The sequence below is a fragment of the Herpailurus yagouaroundi genome, unplaced genomic scaffold (genome assembly GCF_014898765.1).
Source record: "Herpailurus yagouaroundi ecotype Mexico unplaced genomic scaffold, PumYag 77, whole genome shotgun sequence".
NCBI classification, from domain to species: Eukaryota; Metazoa; Chordata; class Mammalia; order Carnivora; family Felidae; genus Herpailurus; species Herpailurus yagouaroundi.
Window position 1 is genome coordinate 20,285,657 of NW_024412388.1, and position 20,227 is coordinate 20,305,883.

The following is a 20,227-nucleotide window of genomic DNA, read 5'->3' on the forward strand; positions in this document are numbered from 1 at the left end:
CCCCCCCCCCCCCCCCCCCCCCCCCCCCGCCCCCCCCCCCCCCCTTGGCCTGTCTGGTTTTCTGTTACATAGAACAGGTCTCAGTACTTCGTTAGCAGAGTGCTCAGCACAGTTTTGTCCTCTGTCTCCTCCTTTTCTGACTTGAGGACAGAGGCTGGTCTTGTTTCCCAATGCCCCTGGTGCCCAGAGCAGGACCTGGCACATACTAGGTGCGCAGCAGATATTCTCAAGCCAGTGAACCGCTGGGCTCCGGTGTCTTCCTTTGCCCTGAGGTAGAATAGGGGGTGTGCATCATCTGCTCGCTGGTCAGTTCACCTCTATTTGGGGGAATCTGTAGGGGAGGATGACTACTTCTACTCTGGGGCCTCCGAGCAGTGTGGAGGAGGGGGCTGGGCTGTGCAGTCCGGAAGGACACACGGCAGAGCGGCAGAGGTCACCAAAATGGGCCATGATTAGCGCATCTCATGGAGTCCCTGCAAGAGGCAACATCATTGGGTGCCGAGAAGTCAGGGCTCAGACTATCCTGGGTTCCTGCTCCCCTTAATAACAACCTAATAATAACAATAGCACGAATAAACAAGTGACTTTCACGAAGCATCTCCAGGACTCGGGCTTGCATAGTAGTATTTAATCCTCCCCCTAGTCTGTGAGGCGGGTCAGGTGTTCTCATTCTCATTCTACGGATGAGGAAACTGAGGCTGAGGAAGGGAGAATGATTTGTTCAGGCAGTTGGGAAAACCATGTGACTTTGGGCAAGGCACTTCCCTCCTCTGAGCCTCATCTGTGGAGCTAATAGTACCTCTCTCTCACTGGGAGAATTAAAAAAGATAATGGATGCAAAGTGAGATAAAGGATATGGGGAGAGATCTTTAGGGTAAGGATTGGTAAATGGGAGGAGTTCAGCACGGCCTAGGCCTCTTCCGCTCCAGAGGTACCAGATACACAACCTCCCAACCCCGGATGGAGATACTGCCAACTAGGAGAGAGCCCTTTGTCTGCCTTTCTTGGGTCCCAAGCCCTCCCCTTGTCCAGCCAGGATGGAATACTCCTTGGAAGATGATTCCCACAGCAACTGGGGGGTTCCCTTCCCTATCACCTCTCAGGGCACCCTCACACACTGGCACACAGTAGGTGCTCAATTCCGGAAGAATTCAATTCCAGAAACCTTCCAGAACAACTCTGGCCCACCACATCTTGTCCACATTTTCACCTGGGGGCAGGTGGCACGTTGTAGCCTCATTTGGAGCCCAGAAAGCGAGTCACGTTGTGTACAGCTGAACATCTGTGTCTCCTAAGACCCAGCAAGTCCATTCCTGGGATGCAACCACAAGAATTGCACACATATGCCAGGAGGCATGTATACGAATGGTGGTAGAAATGCTGTTCACAGTATTGCCAAACCGAAAATGCTCAAATGCCATTGACGGGAGAGAAAGAAATGTGGAATAATTACACAACAGTAGCAAATGAATGAAAGACAACAAGGTGGCCGGATCACGCTGAGATGATATTGAGTGCAAAAATGCAGGTTCCTTGGGGTCTGGCTCAGTCAGAAGAGCATGTGACTCTTGATCTTGGAGTTGTGAGTTCCAGCCTCACATTGGTTGTAGAAATTACTGAAAAACAAAATAGGGGTGCCTGGGTGACTAAGTCAGTTAAGCATCTGACTTTGGCTCAGGTAATGATCTCGGAGCCCCACATGGAGCTCTGTGCTGACTGTGCAGAGCCTGCTTGTAATTCTCTCTCTCTCTCTCTCTCTCTCTCTCTCTCTCTCTCTCTGTGTCCCTACCCTGCTTGTGCTTTTTCTTTCAAAATAAATAAGTAAACTTAAAAAAAATAAAATAAACTTTAAAAAATGCGAGTCCCAGAAGAGTAGAGATGGAAAGGTATCTTTTTTATAAAATGCAAATACAACCAGAACCACTATGGTTAGGTATAATATTGGCTTGAACCCCTATGAAATTGCAGGGTTGTGACCTGTTTTGACCTATAAAAATGGCAAATTCGTAAGGCCCGGCCTAATTTATGTGTGAAAAAAACTATTTAAAAACAAAACAAAACAGAGAGCAAGAGAATGAAGAACATAAAATTCAGAATAGTGATTACCTGAGGGTGGGATGGGGTGAACCCATAAGTAGGTTTAATTTTTAGTGATGTTCTAGTTCTCGGGTTGGATGATAGGTTTAAGTACTTTTGCTTTATCATGAATGAATGAAAAAACAGAGATTTATGCTCTAAATAATCAAGGGTGTTGTCCCTTGCAAGGTTCTCAAGGTAACAAAAATGTGAGACTAGAATCTTAGTTTTTCCTCCATTCACTTTTTCATTCTTTTTTTCAAAGGTTATGGTATAATTTGGGGCACCTGGGTGGCTCAGTTGGTTAAGTGACCGAGTTCGGCTCAGGTCATGATCTCACGGTTTGTGAGTTTGAGCCCCTTGTCAGGCTCTGTGCTGACAGCTCAGAGCCTGGAGCCTGCTTCAGATTCTGTGTCTCCCTCTCTCTGCTCCTCCCCTGCTCACGCTGTCTCTCTCTCTCTCAAAAATAAATAAACATTAAAAAAATTTTTTTAAAGGTTATGGTAAAAATTTGCCTTTTTAGGGTACAGTTTGGTGAGTCTTTAAAAAGACATACAGTGGGAATGCAAGCTGGTGCAGCCACTCTGGAAAACAGTATGGAGGTTCCTCAAAAAACTAAAAATAGAACTACCCTACGACCCAGCAATTGCACTACTAGGCATTTATCCAAGGGACACGGGTGTGCTGTTTCAAAGGGACACATGCACCCCCATGTTTATAGCAGCACTATCAACAATAGCCAAAGTATGGAAAGAGCCCAAATGTCCATCGATGGATGAATGCATAAAGAAGATGTGGTATGTATATACAATGGAGTATTACTCGGCAATCAGAATGAAATCTTGCCATTTGCAATTACGTGGATGGAACTGGAGGGTATTACGCTAAGTGAAATTAGTAAGAGAAGGACAAAAATCATATGACTTCACTCATATGAGGACTTTAAGAGACAAAACAGATGGACATAAGGGAAGGGAAACAAAAATAATATAAAAACAGGGAGGGGGACAAAACATAAGAGACTCAAATATGGAGAACAAACTGAGGGTTACTGGAGGGGTTGTGGGAGGGGGGATGGGCTAAATGGGGAAGGGGCACTAAGGAATCTACTCCTGAAATCATTGTTGCACTAGATGCTAACTAATTTGGATGTAAATTTTAAAAAATAAAAAATAAAATAAGTAAAAAGCCACATAGTTGCGTAACTACCACCACAATCAAGATACAGATCAGTTCCATCACCCCCCGCCCCCCGCAAATTTCCCTAAACCTCTCAGTAGTGAGTGTCTTGGTTTAATCCCAGGCCTCGGCACCCGTTGATCTTTTTTCTGTCTCCATAGTTTTGTTTTTTTCCAGAACATGTTTAGTTGTAAAAGTGCAGAACCGCACTACAAGATTCTAAATCTGTGCTACCTAAAATGCTATGGGTTAATATGTAAGAACATGATGACCGAAGCATCTTAGAACTACTTTCTTTACTTAGAAAGAAAAAGAAAAGGAAGGAAGGAAGATATGATCTTTCCCCCAGAGCCCTCACCAGCTATGTGGCCTTGGAGAAGCCACTGGCTTCCTTCTCCTCTGTGAAATGGCAATGATAATATTTCCCCCTCTAGAGTTTTGTGGAGTGTTTTGCAAAAGGCACAGTTAGCTGTTATTCTAATCATAGTCACACAGAAACCTCTCTTCTCCGAACCTCTTTCTGCCAAACTTTAACACACTGGGCCCTGTTCCCAAGGGCCCTTCCTCCTGCTACAGTACATATTGGAAAACTCCATCGAAAACTGATGACACTTTGGTTGCCTGGGTGTCTCAGTTGGTTAGGCGTCCGACTCTTGATTTGGGCTCAGGTCATGATCTCACAGTTCGTGGGATCCAGCCCTGCATTGGGCTCTAACGCTGACAGCGCTTGGGATTCTCTCTCTCTCTCTCTCTCTCTCTCTCTTCCCCTTCCCCACTTGTTCTCTGTCTCTGTCTCTCAAAATAAATAAATAAACATAAAAAAAAAAACCCTGAGGACACATGAGGTATATACCCGCAAGGATTGAAAATAGAGACTCAAAATACTTATAGACCAATGTTCATTGGAGCATTAGTCACAATAGCCAGAAGGTGGAAACAATTCAAGCGTCCATCAAGAGATGAATGAATAAATGAATTATGGCATATACATACCATAGAATATTATTCAGCTCTAAGGAATGAAGTTCTGGGGGCACCTGGATGGCTCAGTAAGTAGAGCATGTGACTTGATCTAGGAGCTGTAAGTTTGAGCCCCACATTGGGTGTAGAGATTACTTAAAATTAAATCTTAAAAGAATGAAGTCCTGATACATGCTACAGCATAGATGAATCTTGAAGACATTATGCGAAGTGAAATAAGCCAGACACAGAGGGACAAATAATGTGATTCCACTTACATTAAATATTTAGAACAGATTAATGTATAAAAACAGAGATTAGAGGTTACCAGGGGCTGGAGGGAGGGGGCATGGGAAGTTATTGCTTAATGGGTACAGAGTTTCTATTTGGGATGATGAAAAATTTTGGAAATAGATAATGGTGATGGTTGCACAACAGTGTGAATGTAATTAATGCCACTGAATTGTACACTTAAAAGTGGTTAAAATGGTAAGTTTTAGGTTTTTATATATTTTCTTTTACCATAATTTAAAAAAAGCAAAAATTGATGACCCTCTTTGAAAACAAAGCAATAAGGGCGCCTGGGTGGCTCAGTCGGTTGGGCGGCCCACTTCGGCTCGGGTCATGATCTCGTGGTCCGTGAGTTCGAGCCCTGCATCGGGCTCTGTGCTGACAGCTCAGAGCCTGGAGCCTGTTTCGGATTCTGTGTCTCCCTCTCTCTGACCCTCCCCCATTCATGCTCTGTCTCTCTCTGTCTCAAAAATAAATAAACATTAAAAAAAAATTAAAAAAAAAAAGAAAACAAAACAATATACCTTATGGGTCCAGCATTCAGTATAACAAAGGAGAGAAGTCTACTGGAATGAATTTTCCAATTAACAACCAACCTCTCCTAACTGCTTGCCTTTACAGTTTACAAAGCAAACACTTTTAAATTTGATCCTTACAACAGCCCTAGGTAGGCATTGTCATATTCATTTTACCGATGGGGAAACTGAGGCTCATCAAAGTCCCAAGGCCATACTATGAGCAGTACTGAGTCCTTCTGGCTCCCAGTATCGTGCTCCTTACTGTGATCGCCTCCCAGCCCTTAAAGCTGTGTTTGGGCTTCTTTCTAAGCAGAAAGGAAGGCCTGCCTTTCTAACCAGAACTCAGTTTTGCTCTTGGCCATGACCAGGGGCCATTGTCCTGACCTTCCACTCCCACCACTGTTGCTTTACTCTACTTGATGTCTACTTTTCTGATGTCCTTCCTCAGCCACCATTCAGGTTCCTGGGTTGGTGACAGACTAGGAAGAAGAGGGAGGTGTCAAGACGGTTGGGGTTCTGGCTTGTGCTGCTGGCTGGCTGGTGATGACTGAGGAGGGCAAGTTTGGGATGTAACAGTATAAGCTTGGAGTTAGACTTGTTGAATTTGAGGATTTGCGAGATGGCTAAGGAACGGCACAGTTGTACATGATGCAGATGACATTCAGAGTGGTACTTAGAAGCTGTTAAGATGTGCAGCTTTGGGCATGGGAGGAGCAGTGGGGTCAGGGGCCTGTGGATCAGGCTCCAGGCGAGTCTGCAGCTTGCCTCTGGTGTGTTTCTCCCATAGGGGCCACTGGGGGGCAGCATGCAACAGAGGAAATTGCCAGAACTTCGGAGGCCGGATCTGAGTCGGAGTCCTAGATGTGCACCTGTTCAGCTGCAGTGTGAATTTAAGCTCTGTGAACGTCAGCATTTCTCATCTGAAAATGGGTTTCATGTGAGGTAGGATAGTATGGTGATTCAGAACGTGAATTCTGGTGCGAGAGGGCCTGAATTTGTGCCCCAATTCTGCCGCTTACTAGCTGTGTGACTTTGGCCAAGTTATTGAACTTCTATGTGTCTCAGACAACTTATCTATAAGGTGAAAGTAGCAATAACTTCATGTGGTGATTACAACAGGGCACTTACAACACAGGTACGTGCTAAATAGATGATAGCTATATTACTTTAACCCCTTCTTCCCTCTCTGCCTCTTCAGCCGTTCTGAGGCCAGGACTCTGAGGCAAGGCCACTGCCTCTGAGAATAAGTAGGAAAACAAATTACTTCTGCTAACCACGACCACCTGTTGTGTGTTAGGCATATTCGGTGCCTTATTCCATATGATACTCACAATATCTCAGTGAATAGATCCCCAATCCCCATTTTTGTAGCTAAGAGAACAGAGCCTCAGAGATTGAAGACGCTTGCTCAAGGTCACACAACTAATGAGTGATAGAGCCCGGAGTTCATTCTGTACAGAGCCTGAGCTGTTCCAGTGGCTCCTCTGGGTACCCCAGAACCTGGGTCCTGGAGGTTGTTCCAGACTCCAGCAGAATGGGGGAATCTCCCCTCAAGAGTTCCCTTCTGTAATCAGTTCTAGTTCTGCTTACCATGTCCCCCCTTCCCAGGGCGAATTCTGAATGGAATAAATGGAATGGAACCAACGAAAAGGGCACCCATCAGTGTGGAAGGGAACAGAATGGTGGAGGATGAGCAGGATTGGAATATGGGAGTTGAGGCTGTCTCGGCCCCTCTGATTGGTCAGATCTGTCTGGACAGGTCAGACAAGGGGCCAGTGAGTTGTCTCTCCCCTTTCCCTCCTTGGCCAAAGGATAGTGTGTCACGGAGGCTGGAGAGAACCCAGGAAGTCTGGAAGTTACGCCGGGGAGTGGGGGGCAGTGAGCTGGGGTCTGGGCTGGGAGGATGATGTACATAGAGGTGCAGCTGGAGCCCTGGGTTTCTAAGGAGCTGGGCTGTAGGGGCTTCTGGAACTCTAGGTTGGACTGTTGGGCGAGAAATCCCAGATCCATTCGACACTAGAAGATTCCTGGGGCTCCCTGGCTTCAGCTAGCACAGCAGTTGCTGGGCCTGGAGGGAGCTGCCGGCTCAGGAGCCATCCTGTACCAGATTGAGGCAAAGGCTGTTTATTTGGTCCTGGGAGAAGTATTTTCTGCACAAGTATTTCCTTGTGCTGAAAGAAACTGTATCCAATTCCCTCAATTTGCTGATGAGGACACGAGGCCCATGAGGGGAGTGGCCTTAGCTGAGGTCACACAGTGAATAAACAACAGGCCCTGGAGGAGATGGACATCTGCTCCTACACCGTGCTCTGTGTGGTGGCAAGATAGGCCTGGTTCCCGTCCTGCCTTTATCACCTAGTGGCTCTGTGAGTTGGGGCAAGTGACTCAGCCTCTCTGAGCTTTAGTTTCCACATCAGTAAAATCCATTTATTTTCATTCGGCCTTTTTCTTATCTATCCTCCACATCACCCAGTGGTACTGCTCCCTCGGTCTCTTATACACACACACACACACACACACACACACGCACACACACACACACACACACAGGCATGGACACACAATGGCCGATGCTGAGTCTTCCAGTTATTCACAGGGAACAATAGTCAGCTTGGCCACTGAACCCCACGTCCATTTTTTGGCTCTCCCCCAAGCCAATCTCATATCCCCTGTTAAGCCTTCCTGCAGAGCTCCCAGCTTGAAGGCTGCCTTCCTGAGCTAACCCCAAAGCCTGCCTGAGCCCCTCCGATGCCCTTCACCTCCTCTGCTGCTTTCCGTGTCCCCAGATGGGAGCTCCCAGAGGGCAAAGTCTGGTCTGATTCATCTCTGAGTCCCCAACACTCAGCCCAGGGCAGGGTCCAAAGGCTACAGCTGGGAATGTTTGGAAAAGGAGTAAGTGAAGGGAGCCCCTCCGATCCCTCCCCTTTCTCAGGAGCCCACGACCACCACTGTCCTCCTCCCAAACCGCTGGCATGGCAGAAAGAGCCCTGCAGTGGGGGATCATACAGACCAGGATGGCATATCAGCCCAGGCTGTTCCTAAGTGTGTGAACTTGAGAAATGACCTCACTTCTCCAACACACAGGGGCACGGATACCTGGAGGCTTGGTTCACGGAGGCCACCAATGCAACTGTTTAGCATACCCCCCTGGGTTTGTGGCCTGAGAAAGTGGGTGAAATTTAAGGGTAGAGGGGAAAGGACAGGGTTTGCCAGAGGTCGTGGGGTGGTGGTGCAATGTCCTGTCCCCAGAACCTCCCAAATGAGACACCGAGGAGGACAGTGGGCTCGGGAGACCAGCAGCAGTGGAGACACAAAGCCCCGGGCAGGTGTCGTGAGGCACGGGTGGGGATAGGGAGGGCGTGGTAATTAAGGTAGAGAAACTGAAAAGTCTCCAGGCCATTCCCTCACTCAACAGGCATCTCCGATCACCTCCTCTGCGCCTGGCCCTGGTCTGAGTGCTGCGGACACAGAGAGGAATGAGACTTGGCATGTGACCTTGGGGAATGCACACTGCGTGCGGAGGAGACAGACCATAGCCACGGGTGTCAACACAGCGTGAGAAGTGACAGCTTAGCGTGCTGCAACGGAAGCTTGTCCAGGGTTCCAGGGGAGGGATTCCAGTGTGGCTCCCCGCGGAGGAATACTAGGAGAATAAATACTTGGTCAGACAAGGGTTGGGAGCTGGAGCGGGTAGAGCCCAGCCTGGGCCGCAGGCTGGACCAACTGCCTTCCAGTTCTGGCAGCGAAGGGGTGAAAGCGGACCCACAAGTGCGAACTGGGAAGACCGTCTGCAGATATTTATTCTTCCCATTTTGTGGGTGAGCAAACTGAGGCTCAGAGTAGGGAATTCATTCTACCCAGCTCTGGCTCCTCACATCCTGTGCTTTTTTCAATTATATTCACTTCTTGCCAAAATCGTAGGGACGTTGTGGGAAAGGGAGGGCTTTCTCCTGAGCCTGCAGGAACGCCCCCTAGAGGCTGTTGTGGGAGCTGCTGTGGGATGCCCCTCCCCCCATGTCCTAGAGTTGTGCCACCTCCCCTAAGGCAGGCAGAGCCCGTGAGGAGACGTAAAGGGAGGTGGTGACACGGACTGGACATGGGCAAACCCAGGCTTGGAGTCCCCAGTCTGAGCAGAGAACCCCACTGTCGGCCTCAGGACCCTCCTGTGGAGTCCAGCCCTCAGGACCCCCTGTTGGAGGGGGTGGGAGAACGTAGTCCGAAGGCTGAAGGAGGGAGAGGAACTATGTGGAAGTTAGGGGTCAGAGGTCATGGCCAGGGGAGAGCATGGGGTATCTCTGACTAGCCAGCTCCCTATCAAGTGGGGAAGGGTGGGGGCTTGCCAGGGTTAGCCCTCGGGGCTCAGGTGCAGGGACGGAGGGAGGCTGGGAGCTTAGAGCCTGGTATAGCTCAGCCTCAGCCTGAGTGATCTGGAGTTTGTCCCACTCTTCTAGGCTGGTGCCCAGGGTCGTCAGAGCTCAGGAGCTCAATAACACAAGAGCCAGCTGAGCTCTGGTGGCCCCACGTCTGACCCCAGCTGCTGCTGTGTCGTTTCTTCCTCCCAGCTTGTCTGGAGGTGGCACTTGGGGCGGCTGCTAAGTCCAGGCTCAGACACCCAAGGGGGTAGGGGTAGATGAAGATGGGGGAGGGGGAGGGCAGGTCCTGGCATCTGATACACTCACAGCAAAAGCCTCTTTTTTCTTGGACCCAGAGTGCTCTTCAGTGGGGCTGGGGTGAGAGAGAGACAGGGGCAAGACCCAGGAGGAGTGGGGAGGGAGGCTGGGGGGAGGAGAAGCAGAACCAGAGAAAGGCCTGGAGAGGGAGGTGGAGACAGATCTAGAGAGTCCGAAAGAGAGAGAAAGGAGAAAAAAAAGTAAAAGCAGGTGCGGTGGTTGTGAATATGGCTGCCCGCATTTAGGTAGGCAAGAAAACAGACTGTTTTAAAAAATTTACTCAGGGCCCTCATTCCATCTGGCTGGTGGGAAATCCAGTCTCCCTTATCGTTGGACTCGGTCAACCCATGATGGCCCCTAGAAATAGGCATGTTTTGTACCTCGTCTTCTGTCTGGTCAGCTGGCTGGCATGACTCCATTAGGTCAGGTACTGGGTGCCATCCAGTGCCAGGCCTGAAAGCTTTGGTGATCTGGGAGCCCGCTCAAGTGGCTCCAGTCATTGTGGGATCCAGTTTTCTGAATGCCACCGGTCCCCTTGACCCAGAGCCTAGATCCATCCATTCCCTGGGACTGGGGAGCCTGAACTGCCATTCCCACCCCCCATCTAGCAGGTTGGGGAAGACCCTCCCACTCTGGTCCTTAAAAGCCCAATTGTCTGTCCCTCTGGCCCATGAGTCTGGGGATCTGTCCCTTAGCAGAGTCCCCGTTCCTCAGCATCCTACAGCTGAACAGCCAGGACCAGCCCAGCAAACCCTCTAGTACCTAGAGCTTCAGATCCAGCCAGAGAGCCCAGGAGAGGATCCCCAGAACGTCCACCAGCCACCCCTGTTGTGATGGGGGGATGGCAGACAGCCAGAGCTGGAGCCTCATCCTGAATGAGCAGGAGGGAACTGATCCTGAGCCAGATGGGCATCGCCTTATTCGACACACATTTATGAAGTGCCTGCGGTGGGCCAGGCCCTACCCTGGTCCACAAGGCCCCCCACGATCTGGTTCTTACACATTTTAGTGTAAAAACGTTACTGTGAGTAATATGTAGAATAACATGTGTGTATGTATACATAACATAAAACAGTACAGGTTTCAACTGTGCAGATCTGCTTACCTGCAGATCCTTCTTGATAAATACAGCCCGGTACTGTAAGTGTATTTTCCCTTCCTCCTCATGATTTTCTTAATATTTTATATTTTCTAGCTTACTTTATCGTGAAAATACAGTGATACAAAGTATGTGTTCATTGTTTATGTTATTGGGAAGGATTCCAGTGAACAGTAGGCTATTAGTAGTTAAGTTTTTGGAGAGTCAAAGTTATACATGGCTTTTTGACAATGTGTATATGTGTGTGTGTGTGTGTATACACATAACATACACTGTTTGAAGAGTAAAGACATATATGTATATACACACATACATACACTTAAGAGTAAAGAGATATATATACACATATATGTATATGTATATATATGTATACATATGTATATATGTATATATATGTATACATATGTATATATGTATATATATGTATACATATGTATATGTGTGTGTGTGTGTGTGTGTGTATATATATATATATATATATGTGTGTGTGTGTGTGTGTGTATATATCCTGTTGGAAGAGTAAAGATTAAAATGAACATCCAGGCACCCACCCCTAGTTTGATGAGACATTTCAGTACCTCTGAAACCCATGTATGGCCCTCCTCTGTTGCCTTTCCTTTCTCATCTTCCCAAAGAAAAATACCATCCTGAAAATGGTGTCAGTCGTTCCCTTAATGGCGTTAATCATCTGGGCTGACTTACCCATTGGGCACAGCACGTGGGACCCACCATTTCCAGAAGCCCATAAAAATGGTTTAATTTCTTTTAAAATCACAGATGATCGAATGAATGGGTTAACAGCCCTTTATACTTAGTTTGCTAAGAATTGTTAACATAGTAATTGTTGAATTATCAAATGCGTTTTCTGTATAAGTTGAAATGTTTACTCGTTTTTTCTCTGCAGCATGCTAATATGATTAATTACACTAGTAGATTTTCTAATGTTGAATCAGCCCTCCTAGAATAAGCTCAACTTGGTCATGACGTATTTATTATCTTGTGAGTACATTGCTAGAATGTGCTTGCTGGTATTTGGTTTAGGGCATTTACATCTCTATTCTTAAGTAACATGGTTCTGTACTTTTCCTTTCTCATACTGTCCTTGGCTGGTTTTGATATGAATTTGTACGTTTCCAGGAATTTGTCGATTTTACCTTGAAGTTTGTTGTCCTCAAATTGTCATATTCCCCTGTTGTCTTTTAAATCTCCCCTATCGCTGCGGTTCTGTGGTCTGTTTTTCAAATCCATCACTCCTTATTTGTGCCACCTTCCTTTTCTTTCTTGATCAGTCTTGCCAGGAATGTCTCAGTTTTGTTCCTGCATTAGTTCAGAATTAGATTTAGCTGGAAGTAACAGACTCCCTGTTCCACCATCCCCAGAGTGAGGCCCTTGTCTTAAGGTCCTCAGTGACACCTGTCACATCCTCATTTCTGGCAGCAGGATGGAGAAGAGGAGGAAGGGTTGCTTAACCTCTGAGTGCTCAGGGTGAATCCATGGGCCTCTCTGCTTCTCTGCCTTCTTCCTCCCATGGACCCACTGCGTACTGCCTATGTCCTGAGAATTCTGAATTCACATCTGCAGCCTACTCCTCTCTCTTGAGCTCTAGACATACAAATTCAATTGCCCACTCAAAATTTCCACTTGAATATCTATCTAATAGGCATTTAAAATCCCACATGGCCAAATTTAACTCCCTAGAAAAGAAAAATCCGACAAAATGCTGGAGCCTCAAATGGTCCCTTTCTTCTGAAAGCTTCCTGATTGCAGCTTGGAATCTGATTGCAACTTGGCTTCCCCTTCCCAAACAGAACAATCTGTAACTCCTGGCACTGCATCGTTTAATGGATCTCAACCAGAACTTTAAAAAATACATATTTTATTTTTAAGTCATCTCTACACCCACTGTGGGGCTTGAACTCACAACCTTGTAATCAAGAGTCGCATGCTCCCCTGACTGAGCCAGCCTTATGCTCCAACCAGTGCCTCTTTTTAAAGTTTATTATTTATTTATTATTTTGAGAGAGAGGGAGAGAGCGAGCATGGAGGGGCAGAGAAAGAGAGAGAGAGAGAAAGAGAGAGAGAGAGAGAGAGAGAGAATCCCAAACAGGCTCCAAACTGTCAGTACAGAGCCCGATGCTGGGCTTGAACTCACGAAGTATGAGATCATGACCTGAGCCAAAGTCGGACACTTAACTGACTGAGCCACCGAGACACCCCACCAGCACTTTTTGAAAAATGAAATCGAATAACATAGAAGAAATTAGACCTGGAAATATAGGCGTGCCTCACATGTGATCAGGGTGAGCATTGCTTATGGAACTCTTGTCTGTGTACTGAGTCCTATTGTAAAATGTCTTATTATGGGTTGAAGTAAAACATTTTGACTAGGCCTTGGGGTTCAACAGTTTCCTTTAGAGCAAACACCAGCTACAAGGCTCTTTTATTCTTGTGGGATTGTCATTTCTGGCCTTATTTCCCTTACTGTGTAGTCGGCTCATCAAAAGATAGTCATCTTGGCAAAGGATAATTTTTTAAATTTATCCTTTGTTTTTTAAAGTACTTTACATGGAGAAGTGTTTTCTCTGCTCCCCTCTCTGCCGTTTTGTTACAAATGGAACTTTCTGGGGCTCCTGGGTGGCTCAGTTAGTTGATCATCCAACTTTGGCTCAGGTCATGATCTCACAGTTCGTGAATTTGAGCCCCACGCGGGGCTCTCTGCTGTCAGCGGGGAACCTGCTTCAGATCCTCTGTCCCCCTCTCTCTCTGCACCTCCCCTGGTTATGCTCTTTCTCTCAAAAATAAATAAAATAAAATAAAAAAAGAAATGGAACTTTCTTCCTGTGGTTCTATCCCTTTTCATCCTACCACCACCGCTCATTATATTCCAGCTTCACTTGCCTCCTCTGTGTTCCCCAAATGTGCCGAACGCTCTTCTGCAAAGAATCTTACACTTCCTGCTTCTTCCACCCTGGATTGTTTCTCCCTGGCACTTCTCAGCCTGGCTCCTTTGCATCCTTCAGGCCTTCTTCATCAGTTAGGATTTGTTCAGTTATAGGTGACAGAAAACCCAACTCAAAACAGCTTAAGAAGAAAAATGATAACTGGCTTAACTGAAAAGGTCCAAGAGGAGTACCACCTTCAGGTATGGCTGGAATCAGGCGCTCATGTGATTTCTCTACTCATGGGGTCTCTCTGTTTCTGGGCTCTCCTGCCAGGCACCAGGCAGGCACTTCCTTTCTGGTAGCAAGACGACTACCTGCAGCTCCACACTCACAATCTACTTGCTCCACAATTCCTGGGCCAAGAAAGTGTCTCTTCCCCAGGAGTTCTAGCGAGCACCCTAGGATTGAGTTTCATTGGCCAGGCCAGGATCCCAAGTCCATTCTGGAGATGGGCTGGGTGTCAGTCCCACAGAACACATGCACTGAGCTTCTCAGAAAAGCGGTGCCCCCCTCAAACATAAAAGTAGGGTCAGTGTATGACGAGAAGGCAAATCCCACAGCTTCCCGCTCCATCATCCTTGACTTCTTGATCTAACATATGTCCTTTTGGTTACTCCCTGTCACATCACCCCATTTACTTCCTTCAGAGCATGCAGGCAACCCGATCTGAAATGCTATTTGTGTTGTTTCCTTGTGGCCTTCATCTTCCCACCTTCCCCCCGGATTGAGAGTGCTCAGAGAGCAGGGACCTTGCCCCCGCTGATCACTGTTACATCTTCAGCACCTAGAGCACAGAGTAAGTGCTTGATAAAGCCTTCAGGCAGGAATGACCTTGCTGGAAAGCCATCCCCTCCTGCTTTCCCAAGCATCTCCCGTGTGGGGTTCATGCCAGGCCAGCCAGATTCCCTTCTCCACTAGATCAATCTCATCCCAATGTGGGCTCGAACTCACGAACTCACGAACTGGGAGATTATGACCTGAGCTGAAGTCAGATGCTCAATCCACTGAGCCACCCAGGTGCCCCTCTCTGTTTCTTTTAAAACAAAACATCACAGAAGAGTGGTCTAGAGTTGCTGTGGGTGCTTCCTCACTCTCAATTTACTCAGCCACTCTCTTGTTTTCCCTTCTTATCACCAACCCTTCCTGCTCAGGCTCCTTTGCTGGTTCCTCGCCATCACCATGACTTCTAAATATGGTGCTTCAGGACTTGGCTTCTCTTCTCTATCAGTGCTTTCTCCCAAGGCCATTCATCCTGCCCTGTGGCTTTAAGTGTCATCTGTATGTTGATGAAATCTCCAGCCCTGACTCTCCAGTGCTGACTTCCAGATACATCTATATACCCGCCTCCTTGTCATGGATATCCAATTTGGGTGTTATGAAATAATAGATTTAAAAAGTATATATATAGAACTCTGCCCTCAGCTCCTGGCACAGGACTCCTAAAACCCTTGTAATCTCCCAAGTGATAAAAGCATAAGGAGCATGCTGTCGCTTTACTGTTCAGTCTTTGACCCCAGTTCCTGACACAGAGCTCCTAGATCCCTTGGAGTTTCCTGGGTCATAGCAGTATCTTTTGCTATAATGAGGTGACTCTTGGTGGGTTCCTGAATAGCTTCAGAATGGGGGCTGGTCACCAGAAAGACCAAGCCATGATGAGAAGCTTGGAACTTTCAGCCCCATCCTTTGGGATGGGGGAGAGAAGCTAGAGGTTGAGTTAATAATTGATCATGCTTACGTGGTGAAGCTTCCATTAATATTCCCAAAGTATGGGTCTTGGAGAGCTCTCGGGGTGGTCGACACATCTATGTGCTTGGAGGGTGGCGCACCCCAGTTCCGTGGAGACAGAAGCTCCTGTGTTCGGGGTCCCTCCGGACCTCGCTCTCGTTTGTATCTTTTGTCACATCTTTTATTATACAATAAGCCGGCTGGTAAAGATAAATGTTGCCCTCTGTTCTGTGAGCTATTCTAGAAAATGACTGAATCCAAGGAGGGGCTCATGGGAACCTCTGATTTGCCAAGTCGGACAGAAGTTGTGGGTGACCCGAGGACCTCCTGCTTGCGATTGGGGTCTGAAGTGGAGAGCAGTCTTGTGGGAATGAACCTTGTCCGCGCAGTCTGCACGAACTCCAGCTGGTGTCGGAATTGAATGGAGTCGCGGGACACCCGGCCATGGCCTTGGAGAATCGGTCGGTGCGGGGAAGAAAACCACGCATTTACATCTGGTGACCAGAAGTGTCAGAAGTGAAGTATTGTGTGAGTACAGTATTGAAGGTAGAGAGGAAAACCGGAAAATAGTTTCCAAAGTGTGTCCAAAACGAAAGTTCACCCGTCCCTTATGTATGTAGATCTTTACTAGAAAAATAGTTTTTCCTCTCTGGGTTTTTTTGTTTTGTTTTGTTTTTTGAGTTTTGCCTTTCCACGTTAGACTGGTGCTTAATGAACATGATTTTACAACTTACACATCCATTTTCCAGTGCGCAGGAACTCAAACCATGTCCTCTGAGTGCTATGTTTTATTTATTTATTTATTTATTTATTTATTTATTTATTTATTTGAGAGGGGGAGGAGGGGAAAGGAGGAAGCAGGGGAGGGGCACAGAGAGAGGGAGACACAGAATCTGAAGCAGGCTCCAGGTCCCAAGCTGTCAGCACCGAGCCTGACACGGGGCTCGAACCCACACACTGTGAGATCATGACCTGAGCTGAAGTGGGCCGCTTAACCGACTGAGCCACCCAGGCGCCCCTCTGGATGCTATGTTAATGCCCCTTATTTCACATAATCTCTTTGCCTTTGAAACTGAGTATATACACCTTGTAAAATATATTTCTTAACTGGACTAAAAAATGGGAAGATATCGTGGGCTATTGCCATAGACCCCTTTTGTTCTTATTTTTGTAACGAAGCAATTAACATTTGGGAAAAAAACCCAAACACCTCTGGACTTTGATTTCTCCGTGAAACCTGTCCCTCCCTTGGTCTTTTCCATCTCAGTCAAGGGCACCACAATCCGTTCCTCGGCTCCATCTGCAAACCCAGAGGGCATTCTCCCCCAACCCCGCCCACGGATCCACCCAGAAGTCCGCTCAGTTCACCTCCAAATAAAGCTGCAATCCACCCCCTTCCAACCTCTTGCCATTACTCCTGGCCTAGCCACATCCTCTCAGCTGGATTACCGCAGTAATCTCCTAACTGATCTCCCTCATTCTCTTGCTCCCATGCAGTTCACTCTCAACAGGGCAGACAGCACAATCTTTTAAAAACAAATCAGATCATGTTGATCCGCACTTAAGCCTTTCAAAAGCTCCCCATGCACTTAGAGTAAAATCCTAATCCTCACCCTGACCTCCAAGCCCAGAGCCTTCTCCTCTGACCTCAGCTCTCCCCATTCTCCTATTGGCTTACCAGGCACAGAACACACGGATGTTTCTGTCTCAGGACCTTTGCACATACTATTTTTTCTTCTGGGAAATCTCTCCCTAATTTCACATGACTGACTCCTGCTCATCTCTCAAGTCTTAGTTTATTTTTATTTGTTTTTTTTTAATGTTTATTTATTTTTGAGATAAAGAGACAGACTGTGAGCAGGAGAGGGGCAGAGAGAGAGAGGGAGACACAGAATCGGAAGCAGGCTCCAGGCTCTGAGCTGTCAGCACAGAGCCTGACGCAAGGCTCGAACTCCTGGACCGCGAAATCACGACCTGAGCTGAAGTTGTACACTTAACCTACTGAGCTACCCAGGCGCCCCTCAAGTCTCGGTTTAAATGTACCGCCTAGGGGGGCCTGGGTGGCTGAGTTGGTTAGGTGTCGACTCTTGACCTTGGCTCAGGTCATGATCTCATGGTTTAGTTTGTGGTATTGAGCCCCATATCATGCTCCGTCCTGTCAGCACCAGGCCTGTTTGGGATTCTCTCTCTCCCTCTTGCTCTCTGCCCCTCCTCCACTTGTTATCCACCCCCTCAAATAAATAAATAAACATCAAAAAAACATTAAATGTCACTTCCTAAGGAGAAGCTCCCCACCCCCAACTCTTCTTTCTATTATGTCTCTGGTTCATTCCTTGTTCATGATTTCTAGGGAAGCACTAAAGATAGCATTGTGGTTGAAAATAGATTCTGCAGGCAGACTGCCTGGGTTGAATACCAGCTTGGCCACTCCTTGGCCATGTGACCTTGGTCACATTTACTTAACCATTCTGTTCTTCAGTTTCTTTATCTGTAAAATGGGGTGTACTAATAATAACCTGATAAGATCAGTACCTGGCACAGAATAACCACCAAGTAAATATTAGCAGGTATGTTCTTCATGGCACATTTCTTGGGGTTAATTATTTGGATTTCTGAAATATAAGCTTTGAGGGAACAGGATTGTGCTTCTTCTATTTACTGCTGTGCACTTTGCACGGTGGCTGATATTTAGCAAGTGCTTAGTGACGTTGTTGAATGAATGCATGAAAACAGATTCAATCTCACCCCTTTTGGAGCTTACGATCTATTTTTTTAAGTTTATTTATTTTTAGAGAGAGAGAGAGCAAGCGAAGGAGGGGCAGAGGGAGAGGGAGAGAGAGAATCCCAAGCAGGCTCTGCACTCTGAGGGTTGAGCCCGACATAGGGCTCGAACTCACGACCGTGAGATCATGACCTGAGCCAAAATCAAGAGTCAGACACTCAGCTGACTGAACCGCCCAGGTGCCCCTTGGAGCTAACAATCTAGAGATCATGGAGTCTTACCTTGTTCACCTTAGGCTTTGACACATGGCCACTTTAGAGATGTGGAAACTGAGACCCACAAAGGTGGAGGGATTTGAGCAAAACTTCGAGGAGGGGTGGGTATTGCTCTTCCCAACATCCCAGAGAGACGTAACATTTCTACTCGTCAGAAACACGATGAAGCACCAAACACATGTGGAACCTGCTGCATCCACTGTGGACAGGAGTCATAGCCTTTTGTTCTAGGAATATAATACCAGGGCAAAATTTTCATCACAGGAGAAATGAAACACAAAGAAAACCTGTGAGTTCTCCAGATGGAGCAACAGGGGCGGGGGAGGGGGGTTGTAGTGCTGTTGACTGAAATGGCACCAACACCGGAGTTGTGTCTTCCTGAGAAAGACGTCCAGTCCCCTGTCCAAATAATTGCCACCCTCCAAACATGTTGTCCATTCTGCATCTAGGAATCCAGAGACCTCCTTTTATAATTGTGGGAACAGAGGCTTAGAAAGACGAGGCTTGGGGCGCCTGGGAGTCTCAGTTGGATAAGCATCTGACTTCGGCTCAGGTCATGATCTCATGGTTCATGGTTTTTTGTTTTGTTTTGTTTTTTTTAAACGTTTATTCATTTTTGAGAGGGAGAGATAGAGCACAAGCAGCAGTGGGGGGGACAGAGAGAGAGGGAGACACAGAATCCAAAGCAGGCTCCAGGTTCTGAGCTGTCAGCACAGAGCCTGACGCAGGGCTCGAACCCACAAACCATGAGATCATGACCTGAGCCGAAATCAGACACTTAACTGACTGAGCCACCCAGGTGCCCTCATGGGTTCGTGGGTTTGAGCCCCACATGGGGATCTGCGCTCTCAGCACAGAGCCTGCTTTGGATCTTCTGTCTCCTTCTCTCTCTGCCCCTCCCTTGCTCTCTCTCTCTCTCTCTCTCTCTCTCTCAGAAACAAACATTAAAAAAAAATAAAATCTTTAAAAAGAAAGAAAGAAAGAGGAGACTTGCTCAAGGCCACATAATGGCCTTAAACCCAATTCGTGTTGCTTCTAGTGTAAGATACCTTTAAGCTTTAATTCATTTGAAAGCTCTTAACCTGAGAATGGAGAGAAAGGGGAGGTGAGGAGGAGGGCGGAGAGGGAGGAGGAGGCGTCAGCTTATGAGCTCACTGGCAGGCAGGGGCACTGACAGGTGTGGAGCCATCAGAAACCTTGCAGGGAGGGCAGGGGAGTCTGCTGAGGGAAGAGGAGAAGGAGGCCGGGGCCTAGCTAGGTTATTTTCAGAGCTGCTATCTTTGTCTGCATCTGCTAAATTATTAAACTGATATCACATCCTGGAGGGTGCCAGGCCAGGTTGCCAGGAAGAGACTGAAAAAGAGGGGTCGGATCTCTTGGTGAGGCCTCGAATCTTCTAGGCTGGATGGAAGCAGACTCCTCAGGCCTTGACCTCCTGCCCCATCCCACTCTCAGCTGGTGGAGGGGGATCGTGAGTTGGGCCACAGCCTCTGTCAGGCCCTGTCTCTCTCCACTGGCTTCTGTGTCAGAGGAGCATGCATATAATGGACAGAACTCTGGAGCCAGGCCCCCCTGGGCTGCCTCGTCTCTTTCAGGTCTCTGACTCAGACCCCAGACAGATTTGACCAGCTTTTGAGACCCTGGACACGCCTGCACCTATGTCCTTGTCAGTGCCATGGGTATTGGCAATTCCATTCCTTAGAGCCTGAAGTTCACGGGGAAAGAGTCCGTTTCTCAGGGTTGCACAGCTAGGGGTGAGCTGAGCTTCAG